General features: G+C 35.3%; 1 protein-coding gene across 23 annotated transcripts in view; it reads left to right on the top strand.

Moving 5' to 3' along the window:
• Window positions 1-20,724, top strand: part of ZBTB20 (zinc finger and BTB domain containing 20) — a 761,796-nt gene that overhangs the window by 187,543 nt on the left and 553,529 nt on the right. For all 23 annotated transcript variants that reach the window (XM_034659426.1, XM_034658883.1, XM_034658692.1 and 20 more), the window contains one exon: window positions 17,448-17,493. The gene's annotated coding sequence lies outside the window, so the exon portion shown is untranslated. The remainder of the gene's footprint in view (window positions 1-17,447; window positions 17,494-20,724) is intronic.

Below are 20,724 nucleotides of genomic sequence, written 5' to 3'. Positions count from 1 at the left end.
AAAAAAAAAAAGAAATAGCAGGAAGATTGGTAGGAGAAGGAAGGGAAGAATGAAGGGGGGGGTAAACAGAAGGGGGAATGAACCACGAGAGACTATGGACTCTGGGAAACAAACTGAGGGCTTCAGAGGGGAGGGCAGTGGGGCATTGGGATGGGCCTGTGATGGGTATTAAAGAGGGCACATATTGTATGGAGCACTGGGTGTTATATGCAAATAATGAATCATGGAACACTACATTAAAAACTAAGGATATACTGTATGGTGAATAACATAACATAATTTGAAAAAAAAAACACCTAAAGGATGGAGAGGAGTTTGCCAGGGAAGCATCTGGGGGATGGGTGAGGAAGAAAAGAGTATATTTCAGGCAATGAAAACAATATGTAGGATTTCAGTAATTCAGTGGCTTGACCAGATTTGTTTGTTGAGAGAGAGAGAGAGATTAGGCAATTATGTAAGGGGCAGAAGCCCTAAGGGAGGGGGTTTCAGTGATAGTGAGGTGAGTGGTTGAATGCAGGATTGAGGTTGATCCTTTCCTGTAGCATTAGCAGGAAAGGGGAAATAGATGGATATGAATGCAGCTAGTTTGTAAGTAAGGTACCAAAAAGTAGATCAAATGGTCTTGACTTTCTCACTGAATGAGCAGATACTGAGTGGGCAGGGGGTGGAGTGGAAGATTTCAGAAAAGAGGGAAGATTTGAAACAGATGTCATATGCAGAAGTGGAGAGAGTTGCTTAGGGAAATTGAGGAGATTTGTTAAGGCACTTTGGGCCCAGCTAAGTGTGGGGGCCGAGGATGCATAGCAGTTACATTCTGTGTGTTTGTAAGGGCCTCTGCTGCTCCTGAGCTCTAGGAGTGGAGAAGGCAGGTGCTCCAGCATTGGGTCTTCACCAGTGTTTCTGTTTCTCCATACGCTCATCTCTTGTTACTGAGGACTTACAGCTGATACTTGTGACTTTCTGTCTGAGTGCTTTTTTTCTGGATTTTTAGCAAATTTGGCTCAGGTTTTGGGCAGGTTTGAAGTGCCAAAGAGTTCATGTCACTAGAAGAAGCCTTGAGCAAATAACTGGTGGCAACTTAGTGGATAAATACCCTAGCATCCTCCCCCTTTACATGGGTTAACTGTGAGGCATGTTCTGCCCTGTTTGCCAGCATAGTCCAGTAGGATTGAGCTCTAGTTCACCATAGCAGTAAGCTGCTTAATAAATGTACCCCTTAGTGACTTCCTACATGTTTCATTTATGGCTGTGTAACAAACTACCCCCAAACTCAGTTGCTTTAAACAATAAGGATTTGTTATTTCTCACAGTTCTGTGGGGTGACTGGACTTAGCTGGGGTATTCTTCTGCTCTGCCTAGTAATACCAGAGGTCACTCATGAAGCTGCACTTGACTGCAAGCTTGTTTCAGTCAGGAAGGTCTACCCTGGCTTTACTTATAGGTCTGAGGCCTCATGTAATGGGTGGAATAGCTGGGTTCTGTCTGGGCTCTTTCTGTCCACATGGTTTCTTATCATTCACCAATCTACTCAGAGCTTCTTCACACAAGGTCTGTGTCTCAAGAGAGCGAAAGAGGAGGCTGCCAGGATTCTCTCAACCTTTGTTCAGAACTGGCACAGTGTGACCTGTGCTGCACTCTGTGGTCAAAAAGTGAAAGTCCAACCCAGATCCAAGATGGAGAGAAGCAAACTCTGCCTCTTGATGTGAGACACAATACCTAAGAACAGGGATCTGAGGAACTGTGGATGGTTATCTTTGCTGAGAGTCTATTTTAGTTCCCTACTCTGCCTCACTTCCTTTATTCCTTACTAGTGTTTCCTAGGGTTATGCCCCTTATAAACTACTTACACTAAAATCCTCATCTTAGGATCTCAACCAAGAGAGCCTGGTAAATGAGACCGAGCAAAACCAGAAAGTGAATTGAGAGTATTAACAAAAGAAGGAAGTGATGGATCATGGGGTTGGCACTAGGTTATAAAGACAATATTAAAGGGGTTCAAAGAGTAGAAACTTTGTGAGGTCTAGGGTTTGACAGTACCTATGATAACCAAAGAACTAGACATGATAAGTTTGGCTTGGAGAGAAGCCTGGAAGGAAAGGAGACTACAGTTGTAGTTCCAACAATGGTAGAGTGCACCCGGGGACTCCAAAGAGCAAACATCAGTGGAAGAAGAACAAGATTTCCTTGATCAGCCTCTGGACAGGCTGCTGCTATCATCTTAGTTGTGAGACTCACCACTTTTGAAGTCAATTCTCTGGGTTGTACTTTAGGCAAACACTCCTTCAACTTGTTTTGTTATAGGTGAGTCATGGCACCAGCTCTGAAGAGGAGGTGACCATTAACACAGTCGGTATATAACCCCTGACAAACAAGTTTCCCCAAAAACAGCTTGAGGGGAATTTCCTGCCTACCAGAGCTGTGATCCTAAGGAAGTATGCTACCTTTTAAAAGTGGGACATGAACAAAAAGAAGATGTATGGGAAAGAATAGATGGTTCAGAGTCAAACTGGGATCAAGTCACGGGGTCATCAGTTAGGTGACACATGATGTCCGAAAAATAACTTTGCATTTTTGAACTCCACTCCTTTCTTGCATCACATGGTGTTAATGCCTCATTTGATTGTGACAAGACTAAATAGTGAAACATTTGCTAAGTGCCTAGCCCAAAGTAGAGTATAACTAAATATTGGTTTCCTTTCTTTCATTCTTCCTTCCTCTATCCTATAAAGCAAGATTCATGGACTATGTATAACATACTTTCTCTTTCTGGTATTATAGCTTGTTTCTGAAGAAGCACAACATAGGTAACCCACAATATAGTACCCTAGTGTTCTCAAGGGTTCACTGTGTCTCCCTTAGGTCTTTCTCACTGTGAGGCAGTGACTAGGGAGACCGTAACTTAGCGACAATTGTCTAATCTGAGGAAATATTTTTTAGTTTGAATGGAGAGCAAGAGGATTCATTTGTACTAAGTAGCCACACAATCTGCTTGGAAGGTATTTGGCATTCATGTGAATTTTGGCAAGAAATAAGCTTCATCTGAACTCTGTTGTGCTCTTATTCATTTTGTTAAAGCTGATGTTCAAAATATTACAGTTATATTCAAGTAAGAATAGGGAAATTTTCACCACATAATTTATGTTTGTAGATTTTTGTGAATTGTAAATTAAACTTGCAAGCTCTTGGCTAAAGTATTTGCCTCTTCATTTCAAAGGAAGAAGTTAAAATTCTTATTCTTATCATTAGTGTGATTATAGATTAATTTGTTCTTACTGCCCTTTCAGAACAAAATGAAGACCAGTGATATTTGATTCCAACCATTTCACACTTAAATAGAATGATTTAGAAAGGACGCAACTGAATTTCACATATGAACTATATAAATAGCCTTTTAGGGAATAGGAAGTTATAAACAGGAACTTGAAGGTAATTTTGTCCTCATCTTTAGGTTTAATTTAGCCTGCCAGAATTTGTAAACTGATAAAAATTGTTACTTGTTCATATAATTTCTGCTTATATTGACATGTTCATGAGGCGGAAAACTAGACAAACTCAAAATTCCTCCTCTATGGTTTTGGTCTTATTTCCTCACCTTGGAAGAGCCTTTTCCCCATAATAGAAAACTCACTCCACTTCTCTCCTTTCTTAACTTCCAGCTGCACAGAATCAACCTTGTGTCACTTCAGGATAGTAATAAAGGAATTTTATCTTCTAAGTGGACACTTGTTAGATCTTCAACTGATTACTGGTCCTCTAGGTCCACAGCTCTGCCTGTGTTTCTCCAGGCTCCTCTAGCCATTCCACTGTCTCCTGCTTCACTAGTTAACTCTGAGTGTCCTTCAGGCTGTGTAGTTAACACCTCCTGCTGTGTGATCCCCACTTGCTTAGTTCCCTGCTGGGAGGAAAGCCTGAAGCACAGGGCTCTCTTTTCCTTGTTCATAGTGTTTACCTCTTCCTGCTATGCACTATTATTATTTATGTCTGTATGTCTCCTAGTATGTATTGCTTCTGATAAATTATAAACTCCCTAAAGGCAGATGTAAAATTCTTTCTTATATGTATGTGTCTAACAGTGGACAGTAGAGAACCTTGTACCAACCAGGTGTTTAATGCATATTTATTAAGGTTATTTGGATGAATGTAATCTAGGCAGTTGTAAAGAGCATTGCACTACTTATCATCCCATTTTTTGTTTCTCAGCAGAGTTTTTGTAACGAGATATATCTATAGTTCTCAGAATCTTAATAATATTATAGCATCTTTTTCTTGAAATTCATAACAAATTTCCGATTGCCTAACCTTCACATTTAAAATTATTTTAACACACCATTCACAAAATTATCCCACTCACCTGAAGTACTGACGTGAATATGGTTCTTGCCTTCGTAGGTATGACAACTTCAGATATCAGTTGATGATTTACTTGAAATTGGATGTGGGCGCCTACATTTTTTTTTCTTGTCTTCACTTTTCTAAAGAGGATAATCTATCTCCTCTGAAATCTCTTCCATAGGCCAGGGGTCTGAGGAATTTGCCAGATCTGTTATGTAGAAATCATACAATAATGCCTAAAACATTGAAGAATCCAGAAATAAGGCTATGTATAGTCAGAGAATGCTACAGTTGGAGAATGGAAACCACCTATTCTAGCCTCACATTTCATATAAGCAAACTGAAGCCTTGATAGGTGAAGGGACTTGTCCAAGGTCCCACAGATGCTCAATGGTGGAACCATATCTTCTGATGGCTGAAGGAATGCTATTGTTTTTCATTGTACCCTGATAGTATTAGGTCCAGAGGCATACCAAAGGAGAAAAGAATATAATAAAATTACTTCAAATGATAGATCTCTTGCAGAAATTAGATTCTTGCTGAGTTTTCAATGAGATTTTTTTTATCTGATGTTATCATGTCCTATAATGTATCAAGTCTGAAAACAGATCGTGTAGTGATAAAGATGTATGGGCTCTGTTTTCATCTATAAAGTGAATGTGTTTTAGATTCATTTTTTAAAAAGTTACATTTGAGTGTGTGCTTGTTTTTAATTTAGAAAATATAATTTAGTTAGGAACTTAATCATTGTGAGTTCTCGAGATGGTTTTTCAAGCTTTGAGAAGTGTTGTGGGTTACTGTAAATGTTGGCCAAGAAAAAAAAAACACAACTTTGAACAGAGGTTCTTTTATCTATTTGTTTTTCCTACTTTGGTTCTGAGATCTGATGAAAAACGTTGGTCTTGCAACATTTGACTGACATTTTTTTCTGCTTCCAAAACTTTTGAGGATTTGATGTATTTGAATTTCACTGCTAGTCTTACTCCTTTGGTGGCACGTATTTCTTTAAATTTATTACCCACTTTATTGCCCCTTTTCTTCATGTGTTCAGGCCTCTCCCAAAAGCAAGTGACATATTTCTAGCCTATTTAGTATAATTTTTATCTATACTTCCTGATACTTTTTTAGAGCTTTCTGTTCCCCCAATTAATAATAAGAGTTTTGCTTCTTGTATGGAGAAATAAACTTCTAACAAACAATTCACTTGCAAATAACAACCATAAACTCAGAACAAAAGCAAAATAAATAAGACACAATACAATGATCTGAAGGTTTAGGAGGGTGGACAATAGTAGGAAGATTTTAGAAGAGAGCTGAAACTTGGATTAAGCAACTAGCATGGAGTGGGGTGAGTTTTACTTTTTTGTGGCTTTTCCTTAGGGTATCTGCAAGGGCAGATAGGGCAACTAATCTTCAAAAGAAAGCCCACTGCTTTCTGATTGGAGGAAACCTGGCAAAGAGTACAGATGCCAGAGAGTGAGGGGCAACTCAGGAAAGGAAAGAGATAGAGATGAGGGACCTCAAATTCTTTATATAAACTGTGCCTAACTCTGGCTGACTCCTGAACAACATATATATAGGACATACTGAAAGCAATCAACTGAGAACAGAATAGAACAGAGTTTGCAATTTGAGACTAGCCAAGTTAATGGCCTGCTAAAACAAAAATATCAGTACTCTCTGGCTCTGTGTAACAGAATTCAGAGTATCCACAATTAACTTTGACAGTGTCCAAGATAAAACCCCAAATTAGTTAAAAAAAAAACCCACAACAAATTCTGTTTCTCAAGAGAAAGGAAAATCTAGAGATGACAATCCTGAAAGGACCCAGATGTTGGAATTATCAGGCAAGAAAATTAAAGTAGCTACTACAAACTATGCTTAATGAGGTAAAATAAAATATTGTTGAAATGAATAAAAAGATAGGAAATCTGAAAGAGAAATATATGTATATGAACATATAACCAAATGGAAAGCTTAGAATAGAAAAATACATTATCTGAAATAAAGTATTAATAGGCTTAATAGCATAATGGAGGTGACAGAAGAAGTTGGTGAACTTGAAGATAGAGCAACAAAAAGCATCCTATCTATAAAGGAGTTAAAGAAAGAATGGAAAAAATAAGTAGACTCTCAGAAGACTGAAGGACATTTAAAAATATCTAGCATATAGGTAATTGAAGAATAAGAATGAGGCAGAAAAAAATATTTTAATATTTTAAGAATAAAAGTAAAAACTTCCCTGTAAAAGACATACATAGATTCAAATTTAGTGAACTCCAAACAATAAATTTGAAGAAAATAATGCTAAGAATATCATAATAAAACTGCTGAAAGTCAAAATTATATTGTATTAAAAAATCAGATTTAGTATTATAAAAACATAAGTTCTAATTGAATGTACTTTTAAAAAGATGAGGAAACAGTGGAAGGTAGTATTTAAGTAATAGATTTAAAGAGCCTCCCTGAGCATCACTTTCTTCTTTTATAAAATTGTGATAAAGATGAAAATAAAACTACCTCACCGGGCTAATGTACAGATTAAATTATACATACAAAACTTTTGGCAAAGCACCTCTTAGGAGGTATATAAATGATAGCTATTATCTTTTTTCCCTGAGTGTTCTTTGCTTGGTTGTACCTCTTAATCTTCATTATTGCAAATAATTTCCATTCTCATGACACCTTTATCTAGTTTTGATATTGATTTTTAATAGTCTTATACAATGAGTTGAGATACTTTACTGTTTTCTCTGGTAGTTTTTATAACACAGATCATAACTAGGTTTGAAGGTTTATTAGACGTCTTCAAATGTATTCAGGCCTGGTGTTTGTGTGTATGTATGTGTGTGTGTGTGTGTGTGTGTGTGTGTGTTTATATAGGTTTCTAACTAATTATGTAACGTTTTTATTTATAGTAGTCTATTTAGGTTTTCTAGCTCCTCCCAAGCCAGTTATTTTTTTTTCTTTTCTTTTCTTTTCTTTTCTTTTCTTTTCTTTTCTTTTCTTTTCTTTTCTTTTTTCTTTTCTTTTCTTTTTTTTTGAGTGGGGTGAGGGGTAGAGGGAGAGGGAGAATTTTAAGCAGGCTTCACACCCACTGCCAATCGACTGAGGTGGGGCTTGATCTCACAACCCTGAGATCATGACCTGAGCTGGAATCAACTATCAGACTTTAACCCACTGAGCCACCCAGGCTCCTGCCAGTTATATTTTTCAATAAACTTGTCTATTCATATAAGCTCTAAAATAGTTTGAATATTTAGCTTAAATAATAGCATAAAGTTGTACATAGTATTCAGTAATTATTTTTAAATCTCTAAACAGATTTGTTCTTTTTTTTCCTTTTTAATGCTGCTTATTCATACCTTCTCTTTTTAAAAAACTTTCCAACAATTTGTTTATTAGTCTTTTCAAAGAACCAAATTTTATTTTGTTAACTGTTGTTAGGTCTGTTTTTTTTTTAATTTCGCTTATTTCTGATATTATTTTATTTTCCTGCTTTGACATTTTGGTTTTATTTTATTGTACCTCTTCTAACTTGATAATTTTTAGTTTTTTCTTTTTAACATAAAAATCTAAAGCTGTGCATTTTCCTTTTCTTTTTCTTTTTTAAATTTTTAAGTTTTTTATTTTTTTTATTATGTTCAGTTAGCCAGCATATAGTACATCATTAGTTTTTGATGTAGTGTTCAATGATTTATCAGTTGCATATAACACCCAGGGCATATCCCAACACGTGCCCTCCTGAATACCCATCATCTGGTCACCCTATTTCCTCACCCCCCCTTCCCCTCTGTAACCCTTGGTTTGTTTCCTGGCGCTGAGAGTCTCTCATGGTTTGTCTCCATCTCTGATTTCTTCCTGTTCATAAAAATCTAAAGCTATATATTTCCTTTGCTTCCTTTGCATCCCTTGAGTTTTGTTATATATTGTGTTCATTTTCATTAAGTTCTACATATTTTCTATAATTTTAAAAATTTCACTATTCTTTGACCTGTGATTTATATGAAGCTTTAAGAAAAAATTCTAATTACTGGAGGTAATTCAGGGGAAGAGCATGTTTTTGTTATTAAAATCTGAGCTTAACTGTGCTTAGAGGAGGTAATATAATGATTTTAATTCTTTAGTATGTGTTGAGACTTACTTTGTGGCTTGATATAGGGTCAGTTATTGTACATTTTTCATATGTGTTTGGAAGACATGAATATCTTTTAATTCTTAGGTTCAGAGCTTTATATTTGTTAATTATATTCGCCTTATTAAATTATCATTACTTTTTTTGATGTGGTTACTCTTGCAATTAATGATAGAAATATGACCAAGTTTTCCATTATGATTGAGAATTTTGCTCTTTGTGTTTTAAGTATTTTGCATCTATGCTGTTAGATGCTTAGACGGTTTACTGTATCTTGTTGATGAACCATTTCACTTTCATTATTTAATGACCATCTTTATTCTTTAATAATGCTTTTACTTAGAATCTAGTTTATTAAACATTAATATGCCTACCTTAGTTTTTACTATTCTTGTAGTTGCAAACATTCTCTTTCATATATTAGCTAAGTCTCTCATAAATAGCATGTAATAGGACTTTTTAAAATTTGAACTGCCCTTGTTCTCAAATACTTTTTAGACACATGGTAGATCTTTTTATTTTCTTTTAAATCCCTTAATCTTTTTTTATGTTTTTCATCTTTTTATTGAGTAAATTCCTTGGAATTATCTTTGAGTTCAGTAATGCTTCCTTTAGCTGCATCTAATTTGATATAGCCTCGTTTCAGATATTAATTTTAATAAAAATTCAATTCTATGAATGTCTTCCTTTTTTAATCAAATCTGCCTTGTTCATTTTTTTCTCCTTTTTTTCCTTTTTCTTTTAAAATTTCTTATCATTTTAAATGTTTGCCCCACTGAAGTCTGAGATTGATATTCTGTCACTTCAGATCTTAAGACTATGCTCTGTTCATTTTCTAACTTAATGTTCATGTTCGATATAAAAGTTCAATATAAAACTTTTGTATCTGCTGACTTATTTATGGAAAAGCCTTTCTTCATGTGTTTGGTATTTTTGATACGTGAGTTCTTCTTCATCATGGTGTGCTTTTTCTATGAGACTCCAACATGGCCTGGGTTGTTGAAGGTGTCCTCACAGAGCAGATTTGCTTCTTCTAGGTACTCCAGGTATATTACTTGGTTGCTGTTCTCTGTGATCGCAGTTATTGAAAACCTGCTTTGTGTCCCTGAGATATCCTGACTATTACTGAATTGGATAACATGGCTGGGTGTTGTGGTAGCATTGTAATAATATGCCAAATGACCTGTCCTTTATATTCCTTTTTCTTTCTATCATTTTGGAATTTTAATGTCTTTCTCATGAGATCAAACATTTAAAAATTTTTGTTTATATATGTGTTTGTGTGTTTTCTCTTTTAAATATAGCACCTCTGTGTTTTAAAAGGAATATTTCTCTATGAATCTAGCCTGATATTTTATAGGAAACAGAAGAGCATACTCTTCCCAGAGGACCTTTCTACTTCTATTCCTTTGGCTTGAGTACCTTTTCACCAAGAATATCTTCCTACTTAATTCCCTCATTTGTTTCAGGTCTTTACCTGAATATGATCTTTCAATGATATCACCACTGGTTACCCTATCTAAAATTTCACCCCAAATCCCCCATTCCAACATTTATTTCTCCCTTCTTAGCTTTATTTTACTCCCTTAGCATGGACCATTGTCTATCATTCTATATATTTTAGTTCTTTTTCTTGCTTATGGTCAGAAGTTTTCATCTATTTTGTTCATTCCTTTATCTTCACTACCTAGAAAAATGACTAGTGCATAGTAAATACTCAATAAATTTTTGTTTAATAAATGAATGAAATATTCAGTAACTGCATATTGGGTACCTATCTCTGTATATCGGTAATGCTATAAAAGAAAGAAAAATAGACACAATTTCAGCTCTCATGAAGATGACAGTCTTCAAGAGAACATAGACTTAAAAAACCATTTTATCACCACAGGTGGGCAATTTATAAATTCTAATGGCTCTTTTGATGAACTTTTTGATACCAGATGGACATTTCTTGAGGTGGAAGTATGGAGGCATGGTGGTTACTTTTGATATGCAATGCATCTAATACCTCTTTTCCTCTTTCTTTATGTAGGAACAGATCAAAGAATACACACACACACACATACACACACACACACACACATGAAAATAATGATTTAGAGAATCATTTTACTGAGGGAGCTGACATAAGTTTGACTAAAGCAGTGAGAAAAATGAAAGCACTGAAGTGTGAAAAAAGAATTTCTAATAAAGTTTTCATGATACCAAGTTTTCTTCCTCAGTGTTGGTAACCACTGTCTGATAAGCACAGAATGCAAAGAAAGGGCCTAACTCTACATTCTGCTGCCTTGAAATTGTACTTAAAGAGCAAGTACACATTTGCCTTTTATAACTCTGCAGGTAGTACATACAGGAGGATATGCTGTTACTTTATCATAGTAAATAATAAAGTTCATGGCTATATTTACACAGGCTGAGTTTCCAGCATGTGAAATCATGGGAAGAATGTTAAACCTCTAATATGTGTTTAATGTACATTTCAGTTGATTTTTCTCCTAACTATAATAGTAGCAATTATTTTATTTATATGTGGGGAAGGCTGTGTCACCTAAGGGAAAAGGTAATAGATTTCTTGGTAATTTTTCTATCATGTTAAAATCTCTTCCATTTCTAACTGTTATTATATTCCTACTACTTTGTCTTATGTTTTTAGTTATAGTCCCCAGCACCCCTACTTTTTTTCTTCCTTTAAATTCTTGTTTCTTCCATTTTTCTTTATCTAAGTTGTCTGTTCCTGGGCTTTTAGTCAAATCATCTCTCTATCTTGCTGCAGACTGTCTGGCCAATGCAAAATAACTAATTTGTAATGAGCCTCTTTTCCTAAATGCCATAAATTATACTACCAGCTGCTTTTACATATATAATCTCATTCAATCACCATTAACAACTCTGTGTGTAGATAAAATCTCCCCATTTTCAATAAGATGAAACTGAGTATTAGGGAGATTATGTAAGTTTCCCTAGGATACACACTTAGTAAGCTGGAATTCAAACCCCAAACTTCTAATTGGAAGTGGTTGCTGTTCTCATTATAATTCCTTTGCTTCTCCTAGATATTCCACCTTCAGCCTACCTAGAATTGCTTTTGAAATTTTCCTGATTTGCCATTGATTGAATGAGATTTATAATAAAAGCGTTCTTACAGGACTGAGGTTTCCATGTGGTAGACAGAGTTGGAATGTAGGAAAAACAACGGTAGGGGTAGCTGTTACCTACCTAATTTTACAGTCTCTTTCGATTGAAAGCTGCTGCTCCAAACCTCATATTTATGCATCTAATAATCATTGAGTGTTTATTGTGTGTCAGGCACTAAACTAGACCCTAGATATAGAGTGCCAAACAAAATAATATGGCCTCTATGGAGTGTACGACCTAGTGGGGTGAAAGAGAATAAACACATAAACCAATAACCACACGAATAATTCAAACTGTCATAAATGCTACAAAAGAATAAAATAATGGTGAGATCTGTCATCAGTTGGAGGTGGCCCCTCAGAGAGAGTAGAAGGACCACACAATTGGTCGGGGACTGCAGATCTCTTTCAGGGAACTCTGACTCAGCTTCTACCATACCATACCATACCAGCTGTCTGTTAACAAGAGGCATTTGGAGCCCTCACCTCTGCCCACCCTGGGGCCAGACCAAGTAGGCTTTCTAATCTGTTGTGAACATTTGAGACTAGGATTCTCATCATTTGGTTTTGTACTGATTAAGAGGAAAAGTAGGATGGAAAGTAAAAGAAAAGAGGTTCAGAAGGTCAGTCCTTCAAATGTTGAAAAATAATTTAAGAATGTAATTCCTAATTTTTTTATACAGCATGAATTTCCTTAATCTTCAGGAATAGATGGTAACACAATTTATTCAACGTTTCTTTAACCAGTATTTAAGCCATACCTACTATTTTTTAGGTATTGTGCTAAGGACTAGAGATGTAATAGTGAATAAGACAAACATCCCTGTTAACATGCCTAGTCTTATGTAAAAGACAATTACAATGCAATGTTATGATTATTATGACAAGATTAAGGACAGGTCATCAGATGCTGGAGGAGGAAAATATCTAAACTGATACCCCGGGGATGTGTACATGCAGGTCAGTAGAATTTTCACATTGCCTGAGAATAATCCTTTCCGTTATCATAACTTCAACTTATATATGAGGATATAATTCTTAATGTTTATCTAAATTCTAGTTTGGTTCATTTTCTTGACTATCTCTTAAATTTTGATATAAGAATTAAAGTTTTAAAATATCACCTATTTAATAAAACTATTTTCTCTAATTTCCTGTGAAGTGTGGATTACAGAATAAATAGTTATTTACAGTACATTATAGATCAGATTTCTTTGTGAGAGTTCAAATTCATCATGGTTATACAGAAACTTTGATATTAAATTGTTTCATAGCCATTAATACTAGAAAATTCAAACCTAGCATTTTTAAAATAAGCTTAGTTTTTCATACATTTAGTGGCTTTATTATAGCCAGTCTGACCTAAGGTGTAGACAGACCAACTGTGCTCTTGGCCTAACGGGTATTTATCGTATGATTTCCTTTTCCTTCCTTATTGCCCTTTATCTATTTCCATTTCACAGGGTTGATACATAGATAACTGTTTCTTCTCATACTTTCTCTTTCTGATAGGAAGAGAGATTTGTTTAAGTGTGAAGGGCTAAATCTAGCTTAGTAATTTACAAAAATAAGCATAATTAACTAGTTTTTCAAGTCTACTTTTAAAATTATAATTCCTCTTACCCTTCATAGGCTTTCTGTTCAGATAAAATGACAGAAATTAGGACGCCTCAATTTTAAAAATGAAATTGGCTTTATTGATGATTAAATTCAACATTTTATGATAACAATATAATAATGATAGAGCACTCAGCTTGGCTCAGTAGTGGGTCCAGAAGTAAACACATACGAAATGAAGTAAAAATACTTTGGTTTACAAACTGTCTTTTCTCAAAATAGGTCAAACTTAAAATGTAAAGCACTTAAAATGTTCCTAAGGATGCTCACTTGGTCACTGGGGAAGTAGTTTGTGGTTTAAATTTAGGTCCAGAGCTCTTTTATGGAGTCACTGGACCCTGCAGACCCTGCTGAGGCCCTTTTCAGTGCCTTAAATGAATTAGCTATTCGATTTATTAATGGCCCACGAGTACCCCCCTCTTCCATTTCTAGCCAAGCCTAACCAGTATGGAGGGAAGATAAACTTTCCTATACTTCACAGCACAGAATTGGACTTACTCAGTTCCCATTGGGGAATACAGCTGTGCCAACCTGGAAGTAAAAAGAACTTAACACAAATCCTCTATAGTATATCTCCATCTGGAATGGTGCTGATAGCAACTTCACCCTCATGTGACCCAAACCATTCTAGGGATTATATCTGCATGGTGTTCCGAAGACACCATTTAACAATTCTGGATCTGTGCTGTCCTCCAAATCAAAACAGAAATAAGGACTGTCAGAATAACATCATTATTCCTTCACTTATATATTCCAAACCAGGAGAGAAAAACTGACTATAATATTTTTTACTTCTATTTGTGAATCTTGTATTATTTGTGAGCTCAGGTCATTTGCAGGATCTCTTTAGAAAACATAAAATGTGATTCTGTCACTTGTGATTGACTGTTAAGGAGCCCACAACACCTTGGCCTCATTCCCGTTGAATAATTACATTTATTCCTTCCTTATTTTCTTGTCCCTGATTGTTTCAGTAAAGTATGGGAAATAAGCCTTCATTTTTCACTCAGAAAAATGGGCGGCATTGCTGCACATAATACTGAGATTCTACTGTCTTCCTCTTCAGTAATTAGAATGGTGCTTCAGAAGGCTGGTTAGGGTTGCTTAATGTGGCTCTTACTATTGTTACAGTGTTTCCTGACTCAGAGGTACTCTGTGAACTGGCTCTTGGATGAGCTGTGGAATATAGAGTGATATCTTAAGTAAGCCATCTTTCTATCTCCTTACTCCTGCTTAGGTTAGCACTTTAGCTTAAAGGGACAGATACCCTCTCCTTTTCTCAAACAACTAGAGCAGTACTAATAGTGCTTCAACAATGCTTACTTTATAGCAGGCACTAGGCTAGTTCCTTTACATGCCTATTAACAATCCTATAGGATAGGTAATATGATCTTCATTTTACTGACGGAAAATGTCACTTGCTCAGGACCACACAATTGAAGAGAGTACGCTGGAATTCGATTCCACGTTTGTCTGATGGCAAAAACTAATCACTTAACCACTGTGCTCCCTCACACAACTGCTGCTGTGCGGAACTCTGTGAGCTCCAGATCAGTAGATCAATGATCATATGAGTAGCTTCTCTTCGTTATTGTCACCACTTCGCACAAGGTGACCCCATTGACCAAACCTTAAAACCATTGCGTGTTGCTTCAGAGGGGCAAGTGCTGGTTACATTATGGTTATGGGCCAAAAGGAGGCTGAACTGCTATTAAGTGAAGCTCTATGCTGCATCACTTTATCTGCATGACAAAAATGGTCTAACCCACCCCCATCACCACCTTTGGCTGTTAGAGATCCCTCAGCTTTCGTCTGTCCACTACTATAGTTTCACAACAGTGTCTTTGGCAAGGTTAGCAAGTAACCACTTACTTACTTTGGTTGCCAATAAATTAACTATAGCCTGTTAATAATTGTACATATGTTTTGTGTGGCCTTAGATAATCTAAGACAGGCTTAGACATCTGGCACCTGAGGTTGGGTTAATATGTCTTCATACCTGATCTCCTTTATATAATTCTCTATTAACAAAAAGTAGATCATATAAGAAACAAAATTAATACTTAAAGGAATTTATTAGGGCATTTTGTAAGGGATATACACTTATGTACTCATGACTCTTTCTTGAATGTTACCTAAATATCAGTTTTGTGCAATAATATGAAAGAATACATGTTTTGTTGTTTTAAAATGTACCGTATCTGTCACAAACACCTTAAACTGTATTACGTTTACATCTCTGTGTGAACTGCATGTACATATTTCTTGCTTTGGTTTTTTGTTTTTAAGACTTTATTTTTTAAGAACAGTTTTGGGTTTCCAGCAAAATTAATAGGAAGTATATGAGCCTATTTTTTAGCACTTTTAAGTAGTTAGCTCTATGAGGGTAAGGTATGTTCTGTTTTATCTTTTAGCATATCGTAATGCCAAATACAACACTTTGCATGTACTAGATGCTCACTAAATATTGTTGACTTAGTGAATAAATTAGTCTGTAATAGGTTGAACAGATTTGCAGTCCTAAATTGTTCTTGCCATCATTTCACTCTGCGTAATTAAAGAAGTTTAACTAAGATGATTAAAAATGTGTTATTGAATTACTGGTGTAGATTCTAAAGCAGTGGGCTGAAAGAGACCCTGGCTGTACCCCTCTGAGGAAGCAATGAAGATGAGTTTCTCGCTGTAGGTATACTTAGTGGATTTTATGTGTGACTGAATTTATTTCACTTAGGAAGGTTAGACTTATGATTTCCATATGGCACTGTATAACTTTTTTCTTTTATTCCTATCCTGCCAGCTAATATTTTTTTCCCTGTTATAAAAGTAATGTTTACTGGGGAGACTATATGCAAAAGTAAAAAGCAAAAATTTAAATTATCTATAATCTAATTATCTAAGATATAATCATTTTTAATATTTTTGTATGTTCTTTCTGTTTTTTCCTCATCTACACAATTTCATTATGTCCATTCAATTGGCACCCTACATGTTTATATAACATTATAGTACCAAAAGTTACCTTATGGATTGTTGCAAAATACTCCTTTACATGGATGTGGTATGCTTTATTTAATTACTTTTTCTGTGTTGGATATTTAGTGTGCTTTTAGTGGTTTTTTTTGCTATCATAAACATTTTTCTTTTGTAGATTTAAGGTTTTCAGTCATATGAGATAGATTCCTAGAACTAAAATTATTGAGTAAAAATTTTGAACTTTAAATTCTTGATACACATTGGCCAATAGTTTCCCAGAAAGTTCTTAGCAATTCACAGTCCCATCAGAAGTGTATGTAGATGGTGTTTCATTGAATCACCATCAAAATTGATTATTTCCTCTACACACTTTGAAGCATGTGTGTAGACCTACTGGCTTTAATATGTTACCTTCATTAACTATGCTTAAGAGTATGTAAATGAAACACTTCAGTTTGCTTTCAGAAAGAATTGTGGAATATTTTGAAGGGTCCAAGTAGTCCAGAGGCCACATGCTGCAATGCCCTTTCCACCTACATACAAATATGTTTCAGGTCTAATTGTAAACTCTGCGTACTTTGAGCTGGATTTACTTTGTCTTCTGTATTGATACCGACTTCACTGGCAGTTTTCTCAAAGTGTGCTGGGTTGAGGCATTACATCTGGTGTGACTTTAGCATTCCCTCTTGTAGCGAAACAATCTCATTTCTATTTGCTCTTGTAACCTAAAGTTAATGAACATTCAAGGTTTACTTTTATTTATGTATGTATGTATATATGTATGTATGCATGCATGCATGTTTGTGGATTGCTCTACACAAGCACCTTTGTTCCTCACCAGTGTTCTATCCAAACTGAGTGCAGATGAATCTGAGTGGTTTCATTTTAGACAGTAGCAGTCATATTTGTTTTAGGAAGGCAATTGTGTTGGAAGTATACAAAAAAAAATCATTTTTAAGTGTTTGCTTTGTCCTCTAGTGAAAGCATTTTCATTTTAGGGGCCTTAGTGAGTCGTTGTCCCTTGCCTGGCACTTGTTTTTGATAACACTGCTAAGGGACTCTCTGTGTGTGTTTATTCACACATATGAATTTGGTGTGGTCTGAAATATCTGCTAGGGAAAATATAGATATAAAATTATTCACCTCTTTAAGGATTGCAATCTTTTCTACTTCTCTGCAGAAACTGCCTCAGCATAAATACTGGCTCCATTTACAAAATTAATTTTTACTTATATATTTGTTTTGCATTTCAGAGTGCCTGATAAATTGCACATCTGTCTGTGCCCCATAGCTGCACAGGTATGTATATGAATTACCTATAGTTATGTAAATCTGTGTATTAACTGACAAGTTACTAGTTTTGTGTATTAAAATTGCTTACAGATTTCATAATGTGAAAATGTTAATTTTTGAGTACTTATAAATATTGACAGTTTCAAAGGAGAGTGCATTTTATACATACCTTGCATTTCACTCTATTGTAAGAATCAAATAAACATTTCTAAGATTTGATGAGGCAGAATAATTTTAATTACAAAGCATTCATCTGGTGAAGAGATTAGAGAGTGTTTTATGGAACTGTATTATTAAAGCGACTGCTGATATGGAGTCAGAGACTATTACAAAACAACTGTTTTTGACATTATTGTTTTATTTTCAAACTTTTTTTTGCCGCTTTGGAGTTTATTTTCTATGGTGGTTGTTTTAGGTAAGGAGTGGGTTGCAGATGTACTGTCTGCGGCACTGTCTCAAGCACTAGAGGAATGGAAAAAAAATGTTTGCACCTGTTTAAAATCTCAACTGTGCGGTGTTGTGGTTCCTGGGCAACAGGCAGGAATTCTCAAAAGCTTGGTTGCACCTGCTCAATTGTTTCTTGCAGCTGTGTCATATGAGCGAGTGCACAGAGAAGCTTGTTAGCAGTTTGCTCTAGATGTTACGAATTTTGTGTACTCTGAGTTTGAAAGATTCTTATTTGATGTAGACGTTAAACTATTACATTGGTTTGTTATAAAACTCACTATTTTCTCCAAATCCTTCGTCCTGAGTCTCAACTTTTTTTTTTTTTTAATAGCTCTTGACTGCCCTAGATGATGCGCATGTTAAGTTCTCTAAAGGATACCTGGGGAAAGTAGATCTCTCTAGATTACTGGGTGGATAATAATTTTTGTCCTGGTGCAGACATTTTGTGTTTGGCTTAGTTTCACCATGTTGGCAACCCCACAATGTGAGACTGGATGTAGTTATTGATCCATTTAGCTGAACAGATTTGAAAGCATTTGGCTATTAGTGGACACATGGGGCATATTCAGAAAATTTAAGTGTATATTGTAAGATGATTTCTTGATTTGTGCATGTGTCTGTTGCAGTTGGGGGGAAGTGAGAGAGGAAAAAACGTAAAACTTACTTAATGGTTGCCCTAGAAAAGGGTCTAAAATCCGGATGTAGATTTTAAGGCTGGAATATTAACCTTTACTTTTGACAAATCCTTGTCGCCTGGTATTTTTTCCTAGGAGTTGATGTTTTAAATGTTAATAGCTCTACCTGTTTTCTGATAAATATCTACATTTTTAGCATAGACAAGCTATTAGAGACTATAGCTTATAGTAATTAGGTCAAGTTCTTTAAATGCAATATAAAAAGTGGCAACTTAATATAAAAAGTATTTAAGTAAATAATGTATTTGGTAGTCTCAAATTCCTGATATTGAAAACTTATTCAAATAACTTGCATTATTTTCCTTAACAATGCTAAATTAATAAAAGGCTAAGAAGTTGCCATTAGTATTTGGTAACAAAAATCTTAGAGCTGGTGTATCTTTTCTTTTTATTGTTCCATTTAATCTGCTTTTTTTTTTAATCACCGTAGTATGAATTTAACCTCTGTGAGAGTAGGAAACACAGGTACCTGATAAGTAGAGGACTATCCACAGCCTTTTAATACAATGCTTTATACAGAGTAGGTGGTGAGTAAATGTTGAATGAATGCATGTTGAATGAATAAAACATGTCTGGAGTTGTATTAGAAATAGAGGAATAGAAAGTCTTAGAAATTTGTTACTTGTTATATATTCTGGATGGGTCTTTGGACTTTCTTTAGTTCTCATACTGCTCATTAGACAGAGATGAGACTACTGATAAATTCTGTCCTTAAAATGAGAAATGAATATGTAAGAATTGATCCTCATTAAAATCAAGAATTTACATAACACTATTTGCAATATGCTTTATATCTATTTTTGCTGACTATGAGAAAAGTCTTTATACCTATTTTTCACACAATGCTGAGATATTCAATGACTAAGTTACTTCTCACTTTAGAAATACTTTGCAGCATAGGAATAAACAAATCTTTGTTAATATGATCAGTGCCCTTGGTTTCCTGAGCAATCACTTTCTCTCCATCTCTCCCTCTCCATCTTTCTGTCTTTCTATCGCCTGCCCCCCCCACCGTCTTTCCCAATCTCTACCTCACTGAAAACACAAAAATGAAATGTATGTTAACTTTCTTTGTATAAGATCAGATTATATTAAAAATCTGTAACTGTTTTTGCTGAACATAAGTAATGGGCCCCGTGTTTACTATATACATTTTTATAATTATGGTTTCTGTTATTCACTAAATTCTAACTGTAAATAAGTAGAGATGAAGCCAAGTAGAGGTAAAGTCAAAATAGGGTAGCTAAGACATGCTTCGGATAGGCCTGTCTAGAGATCCATTTTGTGCCACATGTGGCAGTCACATGACAGTGGCAGAGGCTGCAGAATGGGCCAGTGTCTAGTGCATCAAAATATTTTTTTTAGGGTTCTCAAATGTTGATACCACTAGTTAATGTTATTGTTGGGTGCCTTTAGGCCTGGAAGTACCTTTCTTCTGAGAACAGTTTTTCTTTCACCTTAGTTTATACCAGTGGGTGAGAGGCCAGTATCAAGGGCATTCTTTTTTCCCCAGAACATTAGTGTGGTAGAATAAACTATATTCCTCTGTTAGTCTCAACTTTAGAAATTAAGAGACGAGGCGAGAATATCAATTAGCTAAAATACCAAACCAGATAACAGTAGCTGCTTCACTGACTTGTACTAGAAAGTATAGTGTAAAATCCCCAGGAAGGAGAAATTGCCAAGCCCTAGGATGCCTGGGCATAACTGTGGATTTTTCTATGATTTCAGGGTTAAAGAAATAAAGGAAGAAAATTAACATTTATTAAGAACATAGCATGTCTAAATATACTTTCTTTTTCCCCTTTCTTCCCCCTCACCCTCCCCTCCTCATTTTCTTTCTTCTTTTAATTCTACACAGTAAATGGAGGCTCACTATTTGCCAGACACAGTGCTAAGCTAAATGAACAAAGCAAAGTTTTTGTCTTCGGAGAACACACAGACTAGTTCAGGAAACAAAGATATGTCAATAGAGCTCTTTTTGGTTTCACCACTTATTATGAGTATAGACCCAGTCAACTTAGTAATCTTTCTGTTCTTTTGTTACTTCTTTGGAAAATTGGAAAATAATAATGTCTACCTCATCTATTGAGGT

Source organism: Ailuropoda melanoleuca, chromosome 1 (assembly GCF_002007445.2).
Source record: "Ailuropoda melanoleuca isolate Jingjing chromosome 1, ASM200744v2, whole genome shotgun sequence".
NCBI classification, from domain to species: domain Eukaryota; kingdom Metazoa; phylum Chordata; class Mammalia; order Carnivora; family Ursidae; genus Ailuropoda; species Ailuropoda melanoleuca.
Note: the sequence above shows the minus strand (reverse complement) of the source record. Positions and strands in the feature narration are given on the sequence as shown.